Source organism: Jatropha curcas, chromosome 6 (genome assembly GCF_041381405.1).
Source record: "Jatropha curcas cultivar XTBG-Jc1 chromosome 6, XTBG_Jcur_1.0, whole genome shotgun sequence".
Taxonomy (NCBI): Eukaryota; Viridiplantae; Streptophyta; class Magnoliopsida; order Malpighiales; family Euphorbiaceae; genus Jatropha; species Jatropha curcas.
In genome coordinates, this window is record NC_143156.1 from 15649783 (window position 1) to 15676313 (window position 26531).

Sequence of the window (26531 nt, forward strand, 5' to 3'; positions counted from 1 at the left end):
TGCATTTACTCAAGAACAAATCACATTGGAGCTTCAAGATCATAATTATGCAAGATGTGAGATTGAACTTGAAGAAACACCAAAGCTTGTTATGGTGCTTGAGGCGTGCAAAGAGGCTGCCCATTGATGCATTCTATATGGTTCTATACTTAGGCAAATTTAGGAGGATGTTATTTTATTATGAGCTTAAGTACGGGCTGTGTAGGGCCTCAGGCCCATTTGTTCTGTTTTTCATTTAAATTCTTTAGTGGACTTAAGTAATTATTGTAAGGCTGGTCGGGCTTATTTTCCAGAGTTGGGCCAGTCCTAGATTAGTTAATGTTTTAAGTCAGGCTTATTTTAATTAGTTAGCTTGGACTTGTATTTAATTAAGCCCAATTGGGCCACATTAGGATTAGGCCTGGGCTAACTTAAGTTAATAGCTAAATTAGGGTTAGCCTAGGTTATTTATATTGCATTGTAAGAGCTGCACGGCAGCCACTATTGAATTTTAATCAAACAAACGTTTGTTTCTTTGTTCTTTCAAGAACAGACCGTGTTCTTCATCTTTGCATGAACAGCCCCATATCTTCCTTAGTAAATAGGCTTGTGAGTTCTACAAGATTAATTGCGCCAAGAATTTCAGAGTTGTTTTCAAGAGTACTTGAAGGTAAGTTTCTGATTCTTGTTCTAAATTCCTTGTTTTTCTCTCTTCAAGAGTACTTGGGGGTTAAAGGGATTGACGGGTACTTCCGTGATTGCATGCTTTCCGCTAGATTACCTTGTTGATTTGCAAGAGTACTTGTTAATTAGCTAGGATCATATTAGTCAGGAACTAGCACGGGTGTGCTTGAGGTGAAGCACGGGCGTGCTGAATTAAATTCTTTTCCAAGGTAACCCAATTTAAGTAGGATTCTTAGATTTGACAAGGATTGTAGTAGATTTTGCTCAATCTCAAAAGATATGGTCAACTAATTTTTGTTATCTTATCCACAAGTAGTTAAGATTGGATTTTATCACAAGATTATAGTGGATAAACTAAATCCCATAAAATATGGTCAAATCCCTTAGGATTAGGAACAATCCCACTAAATATGGTCAAATCTTCTAAGGATTAGGAATAATCCCACAAAATATGGCAAAATCCCACAAAATAAGGTAAAATCCCTTTGAATTAGGATCAAATCCCTTGGATTCAGGAACAAAATCAAGATTCACTCAAACAAATTCCAATGGTGGACGAAAATTTTTCTGTACTCTTTTTTTTTTTTTTTTAGTCAACAAGATCTAAGGTCTAAACTTCCAGAATTGAAACAAGCACGAAATTACTAAATTTAATTGAAGCAAAAACGAATTGAAACTAAACAAAAGAAAACAAACACAAAAGAAACAAGATGAAGAGGAAAACAAACACAAGAACAAAAAAAAAAAAGAATAAGAAAACAAATAAACACAAAACCTAGAGCTAAGATAAATAAGAATTTACCTTAATCTTTGGCTCTGATACCAAACTGACGCGGAACCCAATGAAAATAAATTTCATGAACTCAATGACAAGTTTTGGAAGAGATCCAAGATCAAACTAAACCCCTCTCTATGGCACCCAAAGCTTAAAGAAGCAAGAACACCAATAATAGAGAAAAGAATAAGATAAACGCCACAATTAGATTGATAAGTTTACCTTGATTCTTGATGCAATTAGAAGAATGCAATCTCACACTCTCTAAAAACATGAACACGCCTAAGCATGAAGTTGAAGAAGAAACTCTCTTTAATTCATTAATTGTCTGTTTTAAAATTTACAAAATAACAAGCTATTTATACTAATCTAAGAGGTCCAGATCCTTAGAGGATTTAGAGTTAGCTAAGGAGTAGGATTTAGCAAATCTAAACCAACTAAGGAGTTGACTAACAAAATCATAACTACTTAAGGATTTGGAGATCTAATCCAATTCCACTAAAGATTGACTAAATCTAATCAAAATAAGGCTAATTATTCAAGGGTGGCCGAAATATTGGAGGCCCAACCCATTAGCATTGTAAAAACACAAAATAAGCTAACTAGTTTAATGAGAGGCAGACAGTTGCACGGTCCAGGGCGTGCCAAGGCGCACTGGCGTGCGCGCATGCATGAGTTTCCTTCGCGAGAGGCAGAGGAGTGAACGGTCTGGGGCGTGCTAGTTGGCACGGGCGTGCGCGCATGTATGAGTTTCCTTCGCGAGAGGCAGAAGAGTGCACGGCCTGGGGCGTGCTACTTGGCACGGGCGTGCATTAAATCAAGTGTTGTTCCTTGAGAGGCAGTAGCTTGCACGGCCTGGAGTGTGCCACTTTGCACGGGCGTGCTAACCAAGCATGGTTCCCACTCAACTAATGCTTCTATTAATGTGAGAAACTTAGGTGTTCCTTCAAGTTCTTCATAGCACTTGTTGAAAGCAAGGTCATGGAGCTCTTGTGTGATTTGTTCTTGAATGTATAAGGACATGGTTGCTCCATACTTCTTTGCACAGCTCCTTGTAATTGGTCCACTAGGAAGTGCTAATGGATTGCCATTGTTCCCTTGAGCCCCATAGGTGGTTGGTGGTAGTGGATCCGCATCAGATCATCTGGATGTTCAACTTTTGGTTCCATCGGTGGGTCACTCATAAGAACTTGTGGAAGAAAAAGGGAAGAAGAGGATGAAGAAGCTGAGAGAGAGTCTTCTACATCACTAGATGAACCTGAAGCTGGTGTTGCCATAAACTGTTGAAAGGCAGGACCTTTGTCTTTGGGTTCTGTGGGAGGTACATAACTGGTTTGGGAAGAAGTGGTAGAAGGTAAAGAAGATGAGGAAGGTCATCTTCGAGGTTTGGGAGGTTCCCTAGGTATAAGATCAGCCATTGAAGGGAACATTTTTATAGGAGCTGGAGAGGGAGTGAACAGTGGTGGAGGTAATGCATAATCAAAGGGGTAAGAAGGTGGAGGAACAGGAGGCTGTAAGATTTTATCTCGTTCAATTTCTTCAACTTGTCTTCGAAGCTGGCGAATTTCTCGTTCTTTTGCATCAAACAAAGGAGAGGAAGGATTAGTCTCAATAAGAAAGTTAAGTTCTTTATCAAGCTTAGAAATCCTTCGTAAAAGATCATCATGCATTTGTTGAGCTTCTTGGTGGAAGGAAGACATAGTAGAAGTTAAGTGATCATTCTTTTGCAAAGCATGATTCAGCTTGCCATCAATTTGTTTGAGATACTTATTTTGGACAACAGCATTAGAAGTCTGCCAGTTGAGGACTTCTTTAGAAGGTGATAAGGGCTGTAGATTGCCAGTAGAGTGGACAACAGTTTGTCGGACATATGGACTAGCTGTTACTCTTGCAGTGGAGTCACGGACTATTTCAAGTGGAGGAAAGTCTTCAGGTTGCAGCATGCAACAAGACAAAGCAGCTGCTGGAGCAGAGGGAGTCTGATATGCTTCCAAGGAGCAAGAACAAATAGTAGGAGGTGGAGGACACTGGAGGAGTCCTTCAGCAAGAATCTCAAAACAACGTTTGAGGTAGTGATCTTCAGTCATGGGTTTATTTTTGGCTTGTGGAAGGCCAACCCATGGGGGAGGAGCGTCATCATCATCAAAAGGACGCTTTCGAGCAGAAGGGCGGCAAGATTGAGTCTTCCGGAGGAGAGGTTGTGATTCCAGTTTGGTGATAGTGACTTCAGCATCTTCAAGCCAACCATCATCTTCATATTTACAAGGACAGTTAGGGTCATACATGTGGGGATCTGCATCCCAAAGGAAGTGACCATCATTCTTGGCAGCATAGATCTCTTTGCTAGTATGGGCAAAACTATGGATGGGAGCATGTTTAAGAGGTTTGCTCTTAACTGGTTGGATCATGGAGACAGAGTGTCTCGGTTCTGAACTGGATGGGAGAAATGAAATTCGGACGGATTTATCCAGTTGGTGAACAAAGATGGGATCCTGTTGTTGAACAGGTTGAGGGAGTTGATGAAGCTTTTCATAGTTGGTAATCCAGGCAGAGGGGATGAGCTTTTCAAGCTCCTCTCGAGGCAGTTGCCTAGGAGTTTGGACAATAGTGGGAGTGGGACCACATCAGCAAAGATGTACAAAGCATCACTGTGGGAGATGCCAGGTATTTGTACCTAATAGCATGATCTTGAAGTCTGTAGACAATCTGGTGGTGTAAAGTAGCTGAGATGGTTTCAGGGACTTGATCTGAACTTGAACCTTCAAGGCTGTACTGAGGTGTGGATCTTCAAGAGACATGTTAAAGTTGGGGAAGAAAGTGAGGACTACGCTACCAACATTGAGGGTAGTAGCAATAGTACCAATAACAGCATGCTCATATTGAAGATAACGGGTGTCTATAAGAGACAGGCGAGCAGTAACAGGTAAGCCTTGTCGACCATGATAGGAAAGGACAAGACGGATGGCTCCAAAGTGGAGGTGAGTATATTTTTGCTTTTTCCATTGAGAGATGAACTGTTCAGGAATCTCTAAAGTAACATACTGTTCTGCAGGGGTAGATGACAAAACACACTGAGAAAGAGAAGAGGATTGAACATACTCTTTAATATTAACAGAGGGACGGCTAATAATTTGACGGAGATGACGAGACAGAGACGGACTATGTTTAAACACAGCATAAGGGTTGAGAATAGGGACAAGGGAATTATGGATCTGAGCGGACTCAGGGATATGGGATATTTCAACAAGGTTATCTATTTTATCAGTAAGGTATTGTTTACAAGTAGGAGGGAGTTGTAAAGAAGAGGTTTGGACAATAGGATTGTTGGTTACTGTTTCCATGAGTACTGTAGATCTCCTTCTTCAAATAGTTACTGTAGCAAAGTGGTTTTCAGTAATTAAGGCTTTGATACCAGGGAGCCGAGAGCTGTCCACCGAGCATGGCATTCTGTTCAGCAGTTCGCAACCGAATAGCCCCAACACGCCTTCCACGGCTTTAACAGGCCTTTCAAGGTCTTTAGAACACTGAACCAGAATAGCATACAAGGGGTACAGATCGGAGACTAGGATCTTTGCATTAATGGAGAAAACTACTTAGCACAGGAACTATTTTCAGAAAGGAGAAGAGAGGAAATTTAGAAAGCCATAGAGAGAAAACACACTAGATTGTATTTATGAAAGTTTTCTTATTTCGTACAATGAAGAGAGCTCCGCATTCACGGTGACGTCATCTAGATTGGAGTTGCGTGACGCAACCGACAGTGCCGTCACGCACCTGATAGCTGCGTGACGCAACTCTTAAGCCATCCAGACACCTTTAAATTAGTCTAATTTAAATCCTTGGATCAAAAGACTTCTGGATAGCCGTAACCCTTCATTCCGCATCCTCGTATCCTCATTGGGTTAGGTGGGGGCATAAAAACACACGTCAACAGTTTGCCCCCGCACTTTATCATTAATTGTAGAAATAATTAATGTTAAAGTGGCCTACTGATGCACCTTCAATCTTGGGTTGAATCTAGTCACGTCCAAAGCTCAGTCTAATCGGCTTTGTTGGCTCCAGTCGGATCGGTAACGACTTCCAAAACTCGGTTTGATTGGTTTTGAAGATACCTCCGAAGCTCGGTCTGATTGGCTCGAAGGATTTTGATTTGAATTGATTTGGTCACGTCCAAAGCTCAGTCTGATCAGCTTTGTTGGCTCCAGTCGGATCGGTGAAAAACTCTAAAGCACGGTCTGATTGGCTTTGAAGTCACCTCCTAGGCTCGGTCTGATCAGCCTAAAGGATTTTTGGTTGATCATCTCCAAAGCACGGTCTGATTGGCCTTGAAGACACCTCCGAAGCTCGGTCTGATTGGCCCAAAGGATTTTGTGATCATCTCCAAAGTGCGGTCTGATTGGCCTTGAAGTCACCTCCGAAGCTCGGTCTGATTAGCCCGAAGAATTTTGAGATCATCTCCAAAGCACGGTATGCTTGGCCTTGAAGTCACCTCCATAGCTCGGTCTGATTGGCCCAAAGGATTTTGTGATCATCTCCAAAGCACAGTCTAATTGGCCTTGAAGTCACCTCCGAAGCTCAGTCTGATTGGCCCGAAGGATTTTGAGGTCATCTCCAAAGCACGGTCTGATTGGCCTTGAAGTCACCTCCGAAGCTCGGTCTGATTGGCCCGAAGGATTTTGTGATCATCTCCAAAGCACGGTCTGATTGGCCTTGAAGTCACCTCCGAAGCTCTGTCTGATTAGCCCGAAGGATTTTGAGATCATCTCCAAAGCACGGTCTAATTGGCTTTGTTGTTCATCGATTGACCTGAAAATACTTTCAAGAGAAAAGAGCAATTTCTGTGTACAAACAGATCTCGCCTTTGTTAGATGTTGGAGCATCATATGCCTCCATGCATTAATAATCATGAACTTTGAAATTTGAAAATTTTTTGCATCGGGGCAAAAGATTTTATTTTTGCCCCCAGTCTGGAATTCCGACTCGGGACCAAAAATATTATCTTTTAAGCAAACCTTGAAAATTTTAAATTATATATTTTTATTATTGCAAAATTTTTTTGAAATTTTAGCAAAAATTTAGGCAAAAATTTTGTTAAATTTTTGGCAAAAATTTTGTTAAATTTTCTTGTCCTAAATTTTCAGGTATACCCTTCCTGATGCGGTGTTTGAAAGAAAACTTACCTGAGGGTAATTGGGCAATTTGATGATTTTTCCCCCTGTGTGGCGAGTAGATGGAATTGCGGAAGTATACGAGCCACACACTGATTCCAAATTGCTTAAATAAGCCGCCTTGGGCTCAAATGGACATTGATGGGCTTGGGCCCATTTCCTCTTATTATAAATAAGTTATTAACTTTTCATTTTTCACTTTTAATACTTTCAAACTTTCCAAAACTCTCTGAACCTTAGCTAATATGGCCCATCTTCCAGAGATCCCTACTTCCGCTTACACGCCCGAGATGGATATTCTGGGGGTGATCCCGAATATCCCGGTCTCCGAGGGCGATCGGGTTCCGGTTAGCCGTAACGCCCTTACACCTGGGACACGACCTCTTCAGCTTCTTCCACTACCGGGCTGTGATTTCCTGGTTCAACACGATACCGACGCGATGCGCGGTTTCCAATCTAAGGTAAGTAACTTGCTCTTGAATTTCATGCTTTCTGCATTGCCCTGGGTGTTTTGTGAATGATTTTGTGTGATTTTTATGCTGTCTGTGCGTCGGCAGTAGCGTCACGCAGGAGAGAGTTGCGTGACGCAGCTGTTCTCTTGTGAACAGTTGCGTGACACAGCTATTCTCGCAAGCAGTTGCGTGACGCAGCTGTTCTGGTGTGAACAGTTGCGTGATGCAACTATTCGAAGCTGTGCGACCCTATTGTCTTTGAACTTTGATTTTGCCTCTTTTGCGCGTCTTGATGCCTTATTTGTTGTCTTAAAGTGTGATGCCATGTTGATTGCGACTTATCTAGGCCCTGTAAATGCATAGAAAAACACAGAAACTTGTAGATTGAACGTTAGGGTTTCCTATCTTACCTTTGACAGATGCGTCACGCAGCTGTTCTTTGGAAGAACAATTCCGTGACGCAAACAGTTCCGTGATGCAACTGTTAGTCAGAAGACATAGTTCTTTGACAAGCTGCGTGGCGCAGCTCCGCAGTTGCGTGACGCGGCTGCAGTTGCGTGACGCGACTGTGCCTGGTCAGGAACTTGAATGCTCAATTTTCCTGTCATGAAAAATAAAAATAAACAAATGTTAGCTTAATTCTTTGTTTGAATGGATTTTCTTACACAGGTCGATCTGGGCAAGGCCCGTACTAGCGGGTCCTCCACTGATGCCTCAGCTTTTTGGGATTTATTGGACCCCCCGATGCAGTCTAGAGTTGTTGCAGCTAGATTTGGCGATTATGCCACTGGTCTTCGCCGGACTCAGCCCCGGTTTTCACCTGCCATGCGGTATGCACTGATGGAGTGGTGGAACGATTGTACACATTTGTTCATCTTCGGCTTTGGAGAGATGACACTGACTCCCGCCTACTTCACTACCATTACTGGGCTCGGGTTTGATGGCGAGGCTGTTCCTCTCGATTCCCGGTACCAGACAGCTACATTGGGGGCTGAGCTTGTCGGTACCTTACTTGGCGTTCCCACTCGCACTAGGTACACTGTGCAGGGGTATGTTTCTTATGAGGTGGTCTATAAGTTTTGGGCCGAGCGTATCCGCTAGAGATTAGCAGCTTGGAGGGAGCTACCCGTGGATGCTAGGCCTGCGGCCCCGCCTTACACCCGAGAGGAGAGGGACCAGGCGGCGCGGTCCTTCATTTTCTACATCATCTCTTCCCATCTTCTATGCACCTCCCAGAATAAGGGAGATCCCGTTGTCCTGGCTTGCCTACGGGATTTGAGCCTTATCGGCTCCTATGACTAGGCCTCTCTCGCCTTGGCTCATCTCTACCATGGTCTAGATGTGTAGACCAGGGGTAGCGGTGAGTCTAACTGGCAGTTTCTCCGCTCACTTGAGGTAAGGCACCTATCCTTCTGACTTTTCTTCCTTTATTTTTTTCAATCACTCAAATTTACACTTAACTGTTGGAATCTTGTCACAGGTATGGGCATATGAGTATCGGATCTATCCCGGTGGTCCGGAGAGTGATACTTCTACTGAGGCCCGGCGGATCCCTCGATACCTGGCACATCGCCATCATACTTTTTCTAGTTCTGAGGATCCGCACTACTGGAGGTGCTATCTTAACGATAGGGCCTTGGCTGATGTAAGTACAAGGAACCTTCTGAGTAGCATGTCTTTTTTTACTTTTACTGCTTATTTGCTGACTTTTCTGTTTTGCAGCTCTTTCTGACCCCGTGGGAGGGAGATGCTTGGGCGTCCTATCGTCCTCGTGCCCTAGCAGAGGCCCTTACCCGGTCCAGAGTCTTGCTTCAGGGCTACTGGGTGGACCAGTATTTCTTGGGAGAGAGCGTCCTCGAGATCCGTACTGTCATGGCCCAGAGGCGAGTACCTGTTGCTCCCCCTCGCCACATGTACATCTTGGAGGGGATGACACCGGAGGACAGGTTGATGGAATATGATGGCTTTCCCGCCGATGACTACCTGATACCTGGCGATTATGCCTCTTATCTCACCACCCAGCTGCAGGCCAGATTGCCAGAGGTCCGAGAGTACTCTCAGGTAACTCTTTTGCCCTCAGTCTTGATTTTTTCAACACTCTGACCAAGTAATTAACTGCATTTGTTCTGACTTATTGCATGACAAGAGGAGGCATCGGACTCCTACATTTTATAGGGCGCAAGCAGAGGCTAATGTTCCTGTTGAGCCCGTGGGTGCCGTGCTAGGTGATGTCCCCTTCCCTCCAGGCATGGAGGTTGCTTTGGACCCCACTTTGGGCCTTGGACCGGCCATTGCTATTCCTGCTGACCTTATGCAGGCTCCGCCACAGCTACAGCTGGATCCTGAGCATGCCACACATGTAAGTAGAAAAACGAATTTACTAAGTCAGAGATATTTACCTGGAGGACTCTTTATTGAATGCCTTTCTGCGTTTGCAGGTGCCTGCTCAGAGATATCAGGAGCTATACCAGAGGTTCTGCTTCGCTCGGTCCTACATTGCCAGGCTGTATCCAGAGCGCCACGATATGGTATGACTCCTTTACTCTTGACCTTTTGCTTTGCATATTTCTCTCACTCTTTTCCCCCCTTTTTATTTTCATAGGAGTTAGAGATTGGCAGGCTGCGGAGACATCAATCTTGTCAAGCCTCCGCTGTTTCTCGTCTCCAGATGGAGGTTGATAGGCTCTGGACTAGACTGGAGGTGGAGGGGATTCCTTTGGATTTCTCCGAGGAGGATGATGATGATGATGGCTCTTCGTCTGACGATGCTCCACCATCTCCACCACCCTCTGTCAGGCAGGCAGCAACTGGTCCCAGCCGGAGGCGAAGTTAGCTGGTCCTCTCCATTTTTGATCGCATTTTTATGACATTTTGTAACTCCTTGGAGCACATTTTCAATGTTATTTACATTTCTTTCACAGTATTACTTACATTTCTTTTTACGACAGTATTATTTACATTTATTTTATTACAGTATTATTTACATTTCTTTTGTTATTTACAATTTTTGAGACTTCACTTTATTCCTGCATAAAGAAAACAAAACACAGAAACGCAAAAAGGAAGTGACGCGGAACCCAATGAAAATAAATTTCATGAACTCAATGACAAGTTTTGGAAGAGATCCAAGATCAAACTAAACCCTCCCCTATGGCACCCCACGTTTATAAAGAAACGGAAACACCAATAATAGAGTAGAAGAATAAGATAAACGCCACAAAAGAATTGATAAGTTTACCTTGATTCTTGATGCAATTAGAAGAATGCAATCTCACACCCTCTAAAAACATGAACACGCCTAAGCATGAAGTTGAAGAAGAAACTCTCTTTAATTGATTGAATGATTCCCTAAAATTACAAAATAACAAGCTATTTATACTAATCTAAGAGGTCCAAATCCTTAGAGGATTTAGAGTTAGCTAAGGAGTAGGATTTAGCAAATCTAAACCAACTAAGGAGTTGACTAACAAAAATCATAACAACTTAAGGATTTGGAGATCTAATCCAAATCCACTAAAGATTGACTAAATCTAATCAAAATAAGGCTAATTATTTAAGGGTGGCCGAAATATTGGAGGCCCAACCCATTAACAAAGTAAAAACCCAAAATAAGCTAACTAACTAAATGAGAGGCAGAGGGAAGCACGGCCTGGGTGTGCTTTTTGGCACGGGCGTGCTTCAATGTAGGAGTTCCCTCGTGAGAGGCAGAAGGAAGCACGGCCTGGGTGTGCTATTTGGCACAAGGGTGCTTCAATGTAGGAGTTCCCTCGTGAGAGGCAGGGGGAAGCACGGCCTAGGTGTGCTATTTGGCACGAGGGTGCTTCAAGGCAGTTGTTTTCCTCAGCAAGTCAGACGAGGGCACGACCTGGGGTGTGCCATCTAGCACGGGCGTGCTAACCAATTCATGTTCCCACTCAACATGTGCTTCTATTAATGTGAGAAACTTAGGTGTTCCTTCAAGTTCTTCATAGCACTTGTTGAAAGCAAGGTCATGGAGCTCTTGTGTAACTTGTTCTTGAATGTGTAAGGACATGGTTGCTCCATACTTCTTTGCACGGTTCCTTGTAATTGGTCCACTAGGAAGTGTTAATGGATTGCCATTGTTGTGGTCCTTGTTCCCTTGAGTTCCATAGGTGGTTGGTTGTAGTGGATCCGTATCAAGAAGTACCCCACTCACTTGCTAGAGTGGTCCATCTCGTCAATGCGGGCGTAAATGCCCAACTACCTTATTGCAAAATGGACAAAAGAAAATGAAATGAAAATTAATCAAAACCACAAAACAAAAAGGAAACGTCCTACTCACCTGCCAAAGTGGTCCAACTTGTTAATGCGGGCATGAATGCCCATCTACCTTATTTCACAAAGGACAAAAAGCAATAAAACGAGAACTAAACAAAAACCACAGAAAGAAAAAGGATACGTCCCACCCACTTGCAATAGTGGTCCCACTTGTTAATGCGGGCATAAATACTCAACCACCTTATTGTAAGAGCGGTCCACCTTATTAATACGGACATAAATGCTCAACTGCCAGAGTGGTCCACGCATAAATGCCCATCTACCTTTCACTCACCAAAGTGGTCCCCTGTTTTACGCGGATGCCAGCTGCCCATCTGTACGACGAATCGACAATAGATACCATGCCAGCTGGTGATAGCATTGCATTCATTGAAGCCTTTCCACTCCTATAAATAGAAGTTCCCCTCTTCGTTCTCTTCATTCCACAACATTCAAAACAACCCTTTTCTTCAACAACCCTTTTCCTCCATGGCTTTCATAAATCAAGTCTCATCCTTTGTTCAATCTATTCCTCATGACCTGTGGCAGATTCATCCCATGAACCAACTAGCCTGGCTGAAATACTTCAAAGAGTTGAAGCCTGACTATGGTTTCTTGTCCTGGCTCGTGAGATACTTCAACCCCAACACTGACGCGGGACCCTATGGAAATATATTCCATGAACTCTATGACAAGTTTTGGAAGAGATCCAAGATCAAACTAAACTCCCCTCTATGGCACCCAAAGCTTAAAGAAGCAAGAACACCAATAATAGAGTAAAAGAATAAGATAAACGCCACAAAGAATTGATAAGTTTACCTTGATTCTTGATGCAATTAGAAGAATGCAATCTCACACCCTCTAAAAACATGAACACGCCAAAGGCATGGAAGAAAAAAATCTCTCTTTAATTGATTGAATAATGTGTATCTATAATTACAAAATAACGAGCTATTTATACTAATCTAAGAGGTCCAGATCCTTAAAGGATTTAGAGTTAGCTAGGAGTAGGATTTAGCAAATCTAAACCAACTAAGGATAAGACTAACAAAATCATAACAACTTAAGGATTTGGATATCTAATCGAAATCTACTAAAGATTGACTAAATCTAAACAAAATAAGGCTAAAATAATCAATGGTGGCCGAATTATGGAAGGCCCAACCCATTAACATAGCAAAAAATCAAAATAAACTAACTAGCTTAATGAGAGGCAATGGCTTGCACGGCCTGGGGCGTGCTAATTGGCATGGGCGTGCTTCAATGGTAAGGCTTCCTTCGCGAGAGGCAGAGGCTTGCATGGTCTGGGGCGTGCTATATGGCACGGGCGTGTGCGCATGTATGAGTTTCCCTCGCGAGAGGTAGAAGAGTGCACGGTCTGGGGCGTGCTAGTTGGCACGGGCGTGCTTTAAGTCAAGTGTTGTTCCTTGAGAGGCAGAAGCTTGCATGGCCTGGGGCGTGCCACCTTGCACGGGCGTGCTAACCAAGCTTGGTCTAGGCATGTCATGTGTTGGAAATTCAGGTTTCCAACTCAACATGTGCTTCCATTAATGTGAGAAACTTAGGTGTTTCTTCAAGTTCTTCATAGCACTTGTTGAAGGCAAGGTCATGGAGCTCTTGTGTGATTTGTTCTTGAATGTATAAGGATATGGTTGCTCCATACTTCTTTGCACGGCTCCTTGTAATTGGTCCACTAGGAAGCACTAATAGATTGCCATTGATGTGGTCCTTGTTTCCCTGAGTTCCATAGGTGGTTGGTGGTAGTGGATCCGTATCAAACACTATGGTTTTTCGATTTGAAGATTCTAAAGTAACTCCGACCTACGCGGAAATGTGTGCCGTGATGGGTCATCACCCTGAACAAGACGAAACTCCAGCTTTGCCCCTAGGCCCTAGATATGATTTGACCGAGGTTGCAGCTCTATGCCTGGTTTACCTTCCTGACGGAATAGACCCGGATCAAGGCATTCCCCTAGAGCCTTTCTTGACCAGGGTTCTGTCCATGGATGCGAACCCCTCTTGGGTTCGGGCGTGCTGTTTCCTGCTGCTAAATATGTATGCCATGAAGAACCGCCAACCTGGAGTTGGAGATTTCCGACTGCTGACCGTTGTCCGTGATATGTAGGTGTACCGTCGCACCGTCTTTATGATGATCATGGAAGAGACCATGTGCTGGGTTAGGAATATTGCCCTTTAAGTCACCAACTTCAATGTTCACCATCAAGGTTGCCCGATGTTACTGCAAGCCTGGGCTTTAGATAAGCTAAGCCTGATTCCTCCAGTCCCAGCTCGTTCGATTCCAACCTATGGCCCTGCCAATTTTCACCCTCGCTCCCGAGGACAGTTTGATTTTGGAGATAACCCCATGATCTGGTGGACTTGTCCTTGGTGGAGGATTAGACTAGTCACAGCTGGGAGCATGAACCTCAGTTATGTGCTATATGCCAGTATTGATCGTTCCATGGCCTACTTCCCATACAGGATCAACCGCCAGTATGGTGTCATTCAGGACATTCCCAGAATCCATAACTTCGAAAGTGGTCCCATGACACGGAGTCTGTTGACCAATCTAATTCATCATTGGCGGAATCGAAACACCTGGTACATGGGTCAAGGGGTGATGCAGGACACCGTGACATCCTAGTATATTGACTGGTTTTACTCCCAGGGATGAAACAGGGTCTTGAAGGGGTTGGCGTCTGATGATTCAACCGCTGGAATGAATGCTGTTGCTACTTTTCTTTCATTCAGTTTCCTGTATTCCGGGGGCCATAAGCTCCCAATTAATGTATCCCCTCTCTTTTTTAATGAATAACTCTGGTAGTTCTGTCTTTATTGATTCCTGGTTTTTGCACTTAGAGACAACAAAAGACAATAAATCTTTTCTTTCGAAATTATTTGCTGGATTAGCATTTGGGCCTCCTGCCCTTGGATTAAGAAATGAAAGCACATAAAAGTGGATCTTTTGACTAAGGACAGAAACTTACATCTGAAAATAAAAGATGGGGTGACCATTTTATCACCTGCAATATTCAAACAGAAATAACATATGCAACTCCCTTATGTATGTATGAACCTACTAAGTGCTAAGGTTTTTATCCATGGTTTTTTTTATCGATCTTTCCAAGAAAATCACCGAGAAAATGGCATTTGTTCTCTTGATCACTGTCTAAAAGAATTCAATGCCCGGGCAGGACCAATAGCCAAAAATCTTCAAAACAAATGAGCGAATGCTGACCATATAGGCAGAGAGGAAGGTCTTGTAATCAATGATCATGCCCCAGAAACAAAAGGGAAGAAGAATTTGAGAATCAAGCTCTTTATTGCTCTTACTTCTTTTAACATCATACAGAAGTAAAGAGAAACTACTTTAATACAATGGTCGTTCATTCTAACTACTCATTCGCCTATTCTCCTTCTAGTCAAGTTGATGGCATTGAGCAACCGGTCGCAAGTATGTCACGAATGCATGGCATGGATTTCACATTTAAACTAAGTACCATGCGTTAATCTCAAAATTTTTATTTTTTTATTTTTTTATTTTTTTAAACTCTAACTTTTGCCTAGGCCGCCCTTTACGGGTTTTCAACCTAGCGAGCTCATTTCTTGCCTAGGTCGCCCTTTCGGGTTTTCAACCTAGCTCCTCTTTTTTTTTTATCATCGAAATCATCATCTCAGACGTAGAACCTTTTCATCTAGTCTTGATTACTGATCCGATTAAAAGGCTTTGCTTCCGTAGTGGCCAATTCAGCGACACCCTCGTCCGACAGTTTCTGAATGGTCCATGCCAGTTGGGTCTTCCCTCCAGGATGACGTCTGCTTGGAAGTGAAAACCATTGTCTGTAACTATGTGATGAGGAGCACCATAGCGACAGAAAATGTTCCGCTCGATAAATCTAGTCACCTGTTTGGCAGTCAAAGAATAAAACGGACTTTTTTGGAAGACTCACTTTTGGCTTTTTTCTTTCCTTTTTTTTTTCAACTATCATATATTTTTTCATTTCATTTCATTTTTTTATTTCATCATCATTTTTCTCTCTCTTTTTTTTGCTTTTTTTTTGTCTGTAATGGAATAACATCCCACTCTTGCAGCACTGTTGATCAGAACATTTATATGTGGAAGAGGGAATTCATCTTTGGGCGAGGTTTTGTTTAAATCTCTGTAGTCGACACAAACTCTTAGTCCCCCATCCTTCTTGAGCACAGGGACTATGTTTGCTAACTACTCAGGGTAATGCACCACCTCCAAGAAACCTGCATCTAGCTACTTCTGAACCTCAGCCTTCATCTTGCCTCGCCACTTTGGTCTTACCCATCTTCTTTTCTGTCTCATTGGCTTGATATTCGGATCAGTAGGGATGAAATGTTCTGTAATTGACCTGTTGATCCCTGGCATATCAGCATAACTCCAAGCGAAGACTTCTGAATTCCTCTTAAGACATTCTTGGAGACCGCTTTTGAGCCCAAGCTTAAAGTCTGATCCGATTTCGATTATTTTGAGATCTTCGACGGTGCTTAGGTTAAATGCAAAATGATACAATGCATTTATGCCAAACATGCGTGTGGTATAATCAATGCCATGAACATAACAATCAGGAGAAGTAAGAAAATAAGTAATCAAAATTCATTCCCATTGATTGAAATAGTAAATAAAATCCATCCATATTGTTCTCAGAACACCATTCAGAAAAACGAAAAGCAGGATTAAAAGCTTGTTCAATTTACTCATCACAGCTAACTTTAATGGTTTTCAGGCGTCGCCTTGCTATGCTCAGGAGGCTTGGTGATCTTCCCGCTATCTATCAAGTCTTGTATTGCATGCCTGAGCTGGAAGCAATTATCAGTAGAATGACCCTTGCATTGGTGGTACTCGCAGTCCTGATCAAGAAACCTGCCCAGAATAGGCTTAGATGGATTAATTGGTAACTTTGACAGTACACCATTCTTGATGCAGGACCTCATAATCGTGCTTAAAGGTCTACCCAAATCAGTGAATTTCCTTCGCACTTTTTCACTAACAGCTCCAACCATATTGCTACTCCCCGGCTGGTTTGTAGCAGCATTACCAGCACTTCTATTATGATCACTGTAGGAAGACCGGTGGTTACCAAACCCCTGGCTTTTCTTCTTCTCTTCTTTATACAGCTCTTCAATATTCAACCCAGCCCTTTGCACCAGAGAAAAGTCGGTGAGAGGCTAAGCCAGCATCCTCTCCTTAAAGTAGAGTAACAGACTTCGACTAAAAATCCTGATCAGCTCTTGATCCTTTGGCCTTGTCTAGACCATGATGTGAATACCCAAATTTTGAGGCTCAAAGAGCCAGTTTTCCCGGACTACAAACAGTCCGGCCGGACCAAAGGCCATTTTGGAAGTTCACCGAAAGTATGCCAATATGGTACTTGAAACGTCCGAAAAATCACGAGGATCACAGAACTGGTCCCGAAATATTTTTTTGGAGGTCCGGAACCCCCGGAAAAGCCTCCGGAACAATAAATTAGCAAGACCACCAGGCACGGCGGCTCGGGCCGCCGGCCTCGGTGTGTCCGGCGACCCCGCCCGCCGTAGGTTCGGCGGCTCAGCCGCCGGCCCCGGCCGCCGAACCACTCCATTTTGCCTATAAATTGGCCCCAAGGCCCTCAGTTTTACTCACTCAGTCTGTGTTGACGGACGCTCCTTCTCCCCTACGCTCCTTGCGATTCTTTACTGCTTTTCTGCATTTTTTATTTAGCTTTATTGCTTTCTAGCTTTGATAATTGGTCACTAAAATCAAATTAATTAATATTCCCTTAACGAGGAGCTTAACCTGGAGTTAAGAAGTGGCCGTCGATTAAATCAGGTACATGAACTAAACTCTGCCTATTTAATTTTAGCACTTCATGCATGCTTCTCTTCTACTCCTAATAACTCTAAAACTGCATAAATGTATCCATGTCATCATTAGGCAAATAAATTGCCTCAAGTAAATAAATTTAAGCTAAATGCCTGGTTAATTAATAATCGTGGTATTAAAGCCTAAATCCGACAATATTGGCTTAAAATACCTAGTTAATTAAATGGCTATGGTATAATTGCCTTTATTTCGAACAGTCCAGCTTAAGTCTAATTAATCAATAATTGAGACTAAAAAGTCTTAATTAAACATGTTTTTGTCTTGGCAATACATTGCCTACATTGCAATTCAAATAATCACTTTTGGCAAACAAATTGCCTATAAGTGAGATTAATCTTTTTCTTAGCAACAAATCGCTTAAAGCACCATTTTTTGGCTAAAAGCCTTCAAACAATTGCTTTTGGCAAATAAATTGCCTCAAGGCAATCAATTTTGGCAACAATCGCCCAATCATCAACTTTTGGCAATAAATTGCCTAAATCAACTTATTTTGGCTAAAAGCCTTAAATCAATTATTTTGGCGACAATCGCCTAAATCACATCAATTTTTGGCAACAATTGCCTAAATTAATCTTTTTGGCAAAAAGCCATTAAAATCAACATTTTTGGCATCAAATGCCTAAAAATCAATCAATTCTTTGGCAAAATGCCTAAACAAAATGCACAAAGCATACACACACTCATGCATAAAGCATCCCCATTCAAAGCCCTCTAAAAGAGGCCTATCGAACTACGTTGACTTTGATCTTCCATTCAAACGGAAGTACGTAGGCACGTCAGGGATTTAACCCCGAGCGGCAAGTCAAAAATCACATAAGCATTTTTTAATTGGTCCAAGTTACATTAATCGCCTTGCAAAGCATTCACTCATGGTTAGTTCATCAACATGACATAGTCTCGGGATCCACCTCGGGTTCGAAGACCATGCCTTAACCTTGGGATAATTAATCTATTAATTAGGTTAATTAAAATTGGAGTCACTTAGGGTTTTTTCCTAGTTTACCCTGAAATAATTAAACAAGGTGGCGACTCACACACTCACGTGCATTTCTGCCTTTAGTCATATGCATAACATGCATTTGGCATTTGGGGAGGGGTTCACAGTTTGGCGACTTCACTGGGGAACATGTAATCATTTTGCATGAAGAGGACAACAATTGTTGTGTAAACTAACCTGCCCTTCTTTAGGGTATTATTTACTATGCTTTGTTTTGCAGGGTACCCCAACAAAAAAAAATCCAGTATTCTTTCTTTAAGAATACCGAATAAGGAGAATTTGAACTTGATTGTACAACTAAATTAAAACATTTTTAATTTGTTGATTTATTTGCACGATTGAGAATCTTTTTCTCCATTGCATAAAAAAATGAATTTCAAATGAATTTCTTCTCTCTCTGTTCAAACTTCTAATTCTGGATAGCAAGTAGCGCTAATCAGCAGGTCTCTTTGATTATGTTGACGGACAGCCAAAGCGTCCTCCCTATTACCGCAAACCATCCCTAATCCTTTTGGGGGTGGCCCATGAGTATGCGTACCGTTGGACCCACGCGAAACTCTTTGTTTCACATGTGGTTAGGTATATCCATGCTCAAGGTTCAAGGGTCCCTTATAAGCCAATTCTCTATTTGAGTCATAGCCTATAGAACCTACCCTTTAGGACTGTATTCACACAATGACGTGAATCATATCATAAATGGATTATGACGTGATGTTGTGCGCATTCATGACATATCATCACATTAAAAAAGAACACGGAATATTTCCTTTGGTCATGCACAGTTGGACAAAAGGGTCGATCTACCTCACATCATTTACCCTGATACACCGACCACTGTACCTAATCCAGCTACCCTTATCCTTACAGGTACCCACAATCCGAGTGCCTACCCAAGTGCTAATCACACCTACAGTGCTATCACCAGCTTCACCAGCTACACTAGTCTCACCTACAACTCCAACAACCCCACCTGCATCAATGGCATCACTTGCTGATATCCAAAACCTCATTGAACAACTGGAGGCCAGAATGGAGGCCAGAATGAATGAGGCATTGGCTGCCCAAAGGACTGCCCTCATAGCTGAATTGGGCAATGGTAATGGAAATGGAGCTTCAGTTGGGGGAAGTGGACCTACTACCTCCAACCAGGGTCCTGCTGCTGAGCCAACAAACCCTACCCTAAACTTGGATGACGTGCCCTCCAAAACTGCTTCTGAGCTAGAAGCTCAGAAAATGAGAGAGAAACTAGAGCTCCTAGAAAGGTCTATCACTGCCCTCAAGACACACCAGGAGGTGGTGGACATGGACTCCTTGTCCTTGTTCCCCGAAGCAAGACGGCCCACGAAGTTCAAAATGCCCAACATGGACAAGTTTGATGGAACTACTTGTCCTAAGACCCACCTGAAAATGTATGTGGGTGCCCTTAACCCGTTTGGATTGAGCAGCGAGCTCCTTGCTCAGTTGTTCCAACAATCTCTCACCGGTGCTGCATTAAGATGGTTTGTTAGCCTGGATCGGTCTAAGATGAAGACCTGGGAAGACATTTGCAATGCATTTAATTCCCAATACCACTATAATATGGAGGTGGATGTTACTCGAAGAGAACTGGAAACCACCAAACAGAAAAACAATGAACCCTTTTCCTCGTTCCTTACGAGGTGGAGGGCCAAGGCCGCCCAAATGATTAACCGGCCTTCAGAACAAGAACAGGTGGACATAATAATAAAGAACCTGCAACCTGTCTATCAACAGCAACTACAAACCCAGTACCTACCAACGTTTCAGTCACTCATTGCCACTGCTACGAAGGTAGAAGATTTGATTCAAATGGGGCAACTGAAAGAAGACTCAGGAACCTCAAAGTATAAGAAACCTAGCCAAGCTAGCAAAGTCCACGAAGTGGCAAGCATCACCCCCACTAACCCTTTACGTGTGGGAAACATGAGAAATAGCGGTCAATCGCCGAGAAGGACATACACTGATCTCGGGATGCCAATCCTTTTGGTTTTCCAAGAGGCTGTCAAGGCCAGCTACATCAAACCCTTGGAAGCAAGGCCACCTCCCAATCCATTACCAAGGAATTATAAACCTGATGAATACTGTGAGTACCATCAGGGATATGGGCACAAGACCGAAGCGTGTTGGACGCTTAAGAACCGCATCCAAGATCTGGTAGACAACGGTTCAATTATTCCAAAGAGTAAGCCGAACATTAGCACCAACCCCTTACCAAATCACGGGGTAAATGCTATAATGGCTGACTAGGAATCTGATCGATCCTTTCGAACTGTTCCTAGAAATGAATAACATCTGTGTCCTAGGATCTGAATGACCTAACTGAAGAGGTCGATGCCATTCACCAGGAGCGGAAGGACAGTATGAACCACTTGGTCCTGGATAAAATCCAAAATAAGCCCTACCTAGAGGGTAGAGGAGCCAAAGGAGGATCCGGTACTTTCACAAGTTAAAGAAGACACAAGCTAGGGTGTCAATCTGGGAACTTTTGGCATCATCCTTTCCTCATCGCCAAGCTCTTTGCAAGGCTTTGAGTCAACTTCATGACATCGGTGGAGGTTAGCCCTGAAGTGCTCGTATCCACCCTCACCCAATCATCTAAAATGCAAAGCATCGGGTTCTCTGATGATGACTTGCCCAAGGAGGGAGGCAGTCATAACAATGCCCTTTATGTCACTGTTCAGACTCAAGACAAAACAGTGCCCATGGTTCTCATTGATAATATGTCAGCACTGAACGTTTGCCCACTAAGGGTAGCCAGCTGTCTGGGGTTGGAAGAAACAGATTTCACTCCATCGGATCAGATAGTGAAAGCCTATGACAGCACCCGGAGGGAAGTTTTGGGGGTTGCTACGCTGAAGTTAATAGTTGGGCCAGCTGTGATGGAAGTCCCATTCCAGGTAATTGATGTACCAACTAGTTTCAACTTGCTTCTGGGCCGACCGTGGATACACTACACTAAGGCAGTCCCCTCGTCCTTGCACCAAAAGGTCAAGTTTCCCTATGAGGACAAAGTTATCACCATTCAGGGGGATGACTACAGCCAGCTGAAAAAGCCAAAGGGCCAGCCTCTCTTTGAGGTCAACCCTGAAACTGCCAACTTGCCCCTCTCGGGATTTCAGTATGACACTGTGCAATTCATAGACGGAAAGACTGGAAACTCTCGAATTCTCTTTGATTTCGGGACGGTGCAAATAAACTGCATAGTGCCTCTGATGCTAAAAATGTCCTATCTGCCAAGAATGATTATGGCAAGGTCCGGGAAGACATATCCTGCACTGCAAGCCTGGGAGTGTCCGGTGAATGAAGGGACCTTTATTATGAGCCCACTAATGAAGACCGTGCTAAGAAAACCAGAAGGGGAAGGAAAGAGAGTATACGGATGCGCCCTTACCTTTTGACTCTGAATGGTTACTTCTGCAAACCGGGAGAAACAGTTCCTTACTGTGGCTTCCGAGAACCATTCCGCTGCCCGACTGCTAAGAAGATGCTGCCTGGGTTAGAAATATTTTCTGATGTCTGGGGCAACAAGCCCGAAACAATAACTGAACTGGAAGTAGAAGACTTCATGCAGCCTAGTCTCTTTGATGAGGTTGCGGTTATCATAGGAAATGATGCGAATCAAGACCTGCTCAACCTGATCAAGCCGAACGAAGGGCCTCTCAACAACTGGTACGCCGAGGAGGAGCGCGCTGCTGATAAACCCCCTCCCGAGTCAAACCTAGTACCTAAGTCTATAATCAAGTCCTGTATTGAGTCTGAGTCTGACCCCGAGTCTGAAACCGAGTCAGAGTCCAGTTCCAGTTCTGAGTCGTCTGTGTCGGATCTAGAAGATCCGAATTTCAAATTCGATGTAATTTTTGAAGACGATTCCGTCATAATGAATAAAGGCTTGCAAATTATTGACTACCCCGCGTGTCTATCTTTCCAAGCATTTCTAAGCAAAAATGAAAAAGAAATAAACGAAATAAAAAATGAAAAAGAAAAAATAATAATTGGCAAAGAAGAAAATGAACATACATACATTGCATATGACTGTATGAACAGGGAACAGGTCAGTGAATGTTTGAAGAAATTTGCTGATTGCTTCATGTGGAAGGCAAGCGACATCACGGGAATTGACCCAGCAATAGTGGTGCACAAGATTCCAGTATACCCTGAGACTAAGCCAGTGAAGTAGAAGCTAAGGAGGCTAAAAACAGAATGGTCCTTGAAAATCAAGGAGGAAGTTGCCAAGCAACTGGAGAACAAGTTCATAGAACCCATTGCCTACCCGATGTGGTTAGCAAACATTGTGCCGGTGCCGAAGAAAGATGGCAAAGTCAGAATGTGTGTGGATTACCGGGATTTGAATAAAGCATGTCCAAAGGACGACTTCCCCCTGCCACATATTGACTTGTTGGTGGACCGAATGGCTGGACACGAGATGGTCTCCTTGACTGATCTCGCTGTCGGGTACAACCAAATAATGATGCATTTGCTGGACAAAGAGAAAACGGCATTTATCATAAAATGGGGAACCTACTGCTGTAGGGTCATGCCTTTCGGGCTCAAAAATGCCGGGGCAACTTATCAAAGAATGGCAACGACCATCTTCCACGACATGATTCATAAAGAAGTAGAAGTGTACGTGGACGATATGGTCGTTAAATCAAAAACAACTGAAGAACACACAACAGCACTTGAGAAGTTCTTCCTTAGACTTCGAAAGTACAACTTGAAGCTCAACCCGGTAAAATGTCTGTTTGGAGCTACATCCGAAGTATTTCTGGGGCATATGGTCAGTCGGAAGGGCATAGAGATTGACCCTTCGAAAGCCAAAGCTATTCTGGAAATGCCAGCACCTCAGACAGAAAAGGAAGTTCGGGGTTTCCTGGGAAGGCTACAGTACATCAGCCGGTTCATCAATCAGTTGGCCGATACTTGTGGTCCGATTTTCAAATTACTCAGGAAAGGAGTAATAGTCAAATGGAATGGGGATTGTCAGAAAGCTTTCGACCAAGTCAAGCAATATCTGCTATCCCCGCCAGTTTTATAGCCACCAAGGCTAGGAAAGCCTTTACTATTGTACCTATCAGTGACGGAAGAAGCGATGGGTGCAATGCTAGCTCAACAAGCAGAAGATACAAGGATAGAAAATGTCGTGTATTACCTTAGCAAGAGGATGCTGGAATATGAGCTAAAATACAATAAGATAGAGAAGTTGTGCCTAGCCCTAGTCTGGGCCTGTACAAAGCTGCAGCACTACCTCTCGTCTTACACCACATATGTCATTTCTGAATCGAACCCCTTGAAATTCCTTATGGAGAGGTCGGTTCTTGACTATAAGATGGCTAAATGGGTGTCGGTGCTCGCGGCCTATGATTTAAAATTTGTACAACGAAAGGCAGTGAAAGGCGGAGCCTTGGCTGATCAATTAGCAGAATTACCAGTCGAAGACCAGATGCCGGAGGTAGAATTTCCTGATGAAGACTTATTGATCTTGGAAAGTGAGGTCTGGGAAATGTACTTCGATGGAGCTTCAAACTACCATGGAAATGGGGTTGGAGTTGTATTCAAAACTCCTTGCGGAGAATACATCCGATTGCAGTCAAATTAGATTTCGACTGCACCAACAATGAAGCCGAGTATGAAGCTTGCATAAAGGGGTTAGAAGCAGCCCTGGAAAAAGGAATAAAGATCCTCAAAGTTTTCAGAGATTCCAATCTGATAGTCTCTCAAGCTCTAAGGAAATGGAAAATTAAGGAAGAGCGTTTAGTTCCTTACCTGCAACGCTTGGACGAATTGGCTCAGCAGTTTGAAGAATTATCTTTCCACTACTTGCCGCGAGCCAAAAATCAGTTTGCTGATGCTCTGGCTACTTTGGCCTCCATGGTTAATGTAGGGGGAGATCAAGTCATTCGACCTCTGACAGTTCGGCTATAGAAACAGCCAGCACATGTCATGAATCTAGTCGATGACAAGTCGTGGTTTTGGGATATACAGAATTATCTTCAGAATGAAGCCTACCCGGAAGGATCCAACAAGACTGATCAACGGACATCGAGACAGTTAGCATCTGGATATTTCCTTACTAGGGGAGTTCTGTATAAAAGAAGTTGGAATGGCCTGCACCTAAGGTGCGTTGAGGAGGGAGAAGCTCAGGCCATCATGGATTCCTTACATAATGGGGAGTCCGAGCCACACATGTACGGGATAGCTCTGGCTCGAAAAATTATGAACCTGGGTTATTACTAGTCAACCATGAATGCAGATTGCGTGAGGCACGCGCAGAGTGCCATGAGTGTCAAATTTTTGCCAAGCTGCAAAGACAGCCTCCGGTCAATCTAAATCCCATTGCTTCACCATGGCCTTTCACAACTTGGGGCATAGATGTGATCGGAAAGATCCATCCAAAGGCTTCCAATGGCCATCAATTCATCCTGGTTGCTATTGATTATTTCACTAAGTGGATTGAGGTAGCCTCCTATTCGGTCTTGAATGCCAAGAAGGTAGCACAGTTCGTTCGTACCAACATCCTTTGTCGGTATGGAACGCCATTCGAGATCATTACTGATAACGGGTCTCACTTTCAAAGCGAATTTTCGGATCTACTGAAGCAAAACAAAATTCAGCACCACAAGTCTTCACCCTATCATCCACAAACAAATGGGGCAGTAGAGGCTGCAAACAAGGCTATAAAAGTCATTTTGCAGAAGACGGTTCAAAAGCATAGAGCTTGGCACGAACAATTACCAAATGCCTTGTGGGGATACAGAACTTCAATTAGAACGCCTACTGGGGCAACCCCGTGTTCCTTAGTATATGGTATGGAAGCAGTGTTGCCTATTGAGCTGGAAGTTCAGTCGGCGAGAATTATCCGGGAAAGCCAGATCAGCGAAGCAGATTGGGCTGAGAATTATCATTTGCAACTCTTGGGTGTGGATGAAAAGCGACTGCGAGCAATCCACCAAACTCAAGTTTATCAAAGAAGAATGGCGCAGCATTTTAATAAGAAGGTCAAAGACCGGAAACTGGAAGAAGGTTGTTTGGTCCTGAAGGAAATTAGACAGCCAATCATAGACCCACGTGGGAAGTTTCGTTCTCATTGGGCTGGACCCTATGTGTTGAAGAAGATACTGTCTAGTGGAGGCGTTATTTTGACTGATTTGGATGGTTTGGAATTCACAAATCCATGTAATTTGGATCAGTTAAAAAGATATTTTGTGTAATTATAATCATTTGCATAATGTAAAAAGAGCTACATTAGACCTGATTCTCCTCGGAAAAAAGAAATTATATATCGGAGATATGTAGGCAGCCCTCATTGGGCGCGGTCTAAACATTAATAAAAAAAATCATTTCATAATTTCATTCTTCTTTGCCAAATAAAAAAGGGGAAAGAAAAGAAAAAAAGAAAAAAAGAAAAAAAAGAAAAACCCGCTAAGTCGAAAACCCGAAAGGGCGGCTTAGGCAAAAGTAGGGGCCCGCTAAGCTGAAAACCCAAAAAGGGCGGCTTAGGCAAAAATGGGTAGCCTGCTAAGTCGAAAACTCGAAAAGGGCGGCTTAGGCAAAAATTAGAGCTTGAATGAATAAAGTTGGAAAATGCTCAGAAAGCTTAAAAGACAAATGACATTCATAATTAAAGCAAGCAGTTCAAATCAAGCAGAAAGCAAAAAGTCCAATAAATAATAAAGTCTAAACCAGAGTCTCAAATAAAAAGCTAAAAAGGCAAAACATCCAAAATCCAAAGCCAAAACAGAAAGTCAAAAAAACAATAAAGTCCAAAAGCCTATAGGAGTCTAGATGTCTCGTCTCCTCCGTGGAGCAACATCCTCCGAGTCATCCCTAGTTGTTAAACTCTGCCCAACTTTGCCTGTCCGAGGAGCCAGCACAATCTCCTCACCAGTCCCAACCTCATCATCAGCGTCAGCCTGAACCCAAGCTTCGAGTACACTCAGCAGTGCAATCCTCCTTGGTCTCTCAATCGGCCAGACAGCAGTAATGAACCAAGCCCGATACTCAGGAGAAGTCTGAACACTGGCAGGATTAGGTAAAGGCCTAACCATACGATGATCTCTAATCCAAGCCCTAAGGACGGCTCGGGTAACGCCCGGGGTAATGGCTGAATCAGCTGAAATGTCATCCATAATCGGAACAGTCTGATCTATCCCCATTTGCCTCAAAACGCGCGAAGCGCAGTACCAAGTACAGTGCGTAAGGCCTAAAAGGTAAACCCGAGAATGGCGAAAGCTGACCTGGATAAAGCAGGTGATGTTGTACCAGGAGATGAACCACAATATCTCATTTGGAC

The 26531-nt window shown here is 43.3% G+C and overlaps 1 pseudogene; it reads right to left on the reverse strand.

Annotated features, from left to right (window-relative positions):
• Positions 1-2811: 2811 nt before the first annotated feature.
• Positions 2812-4779, reverse strand: LOC149495608 (uncharacterized; annotated as a pseudogene).
• Between the last annotated feature and the right edge of the window lie 21752 nt (positions 4780-26531).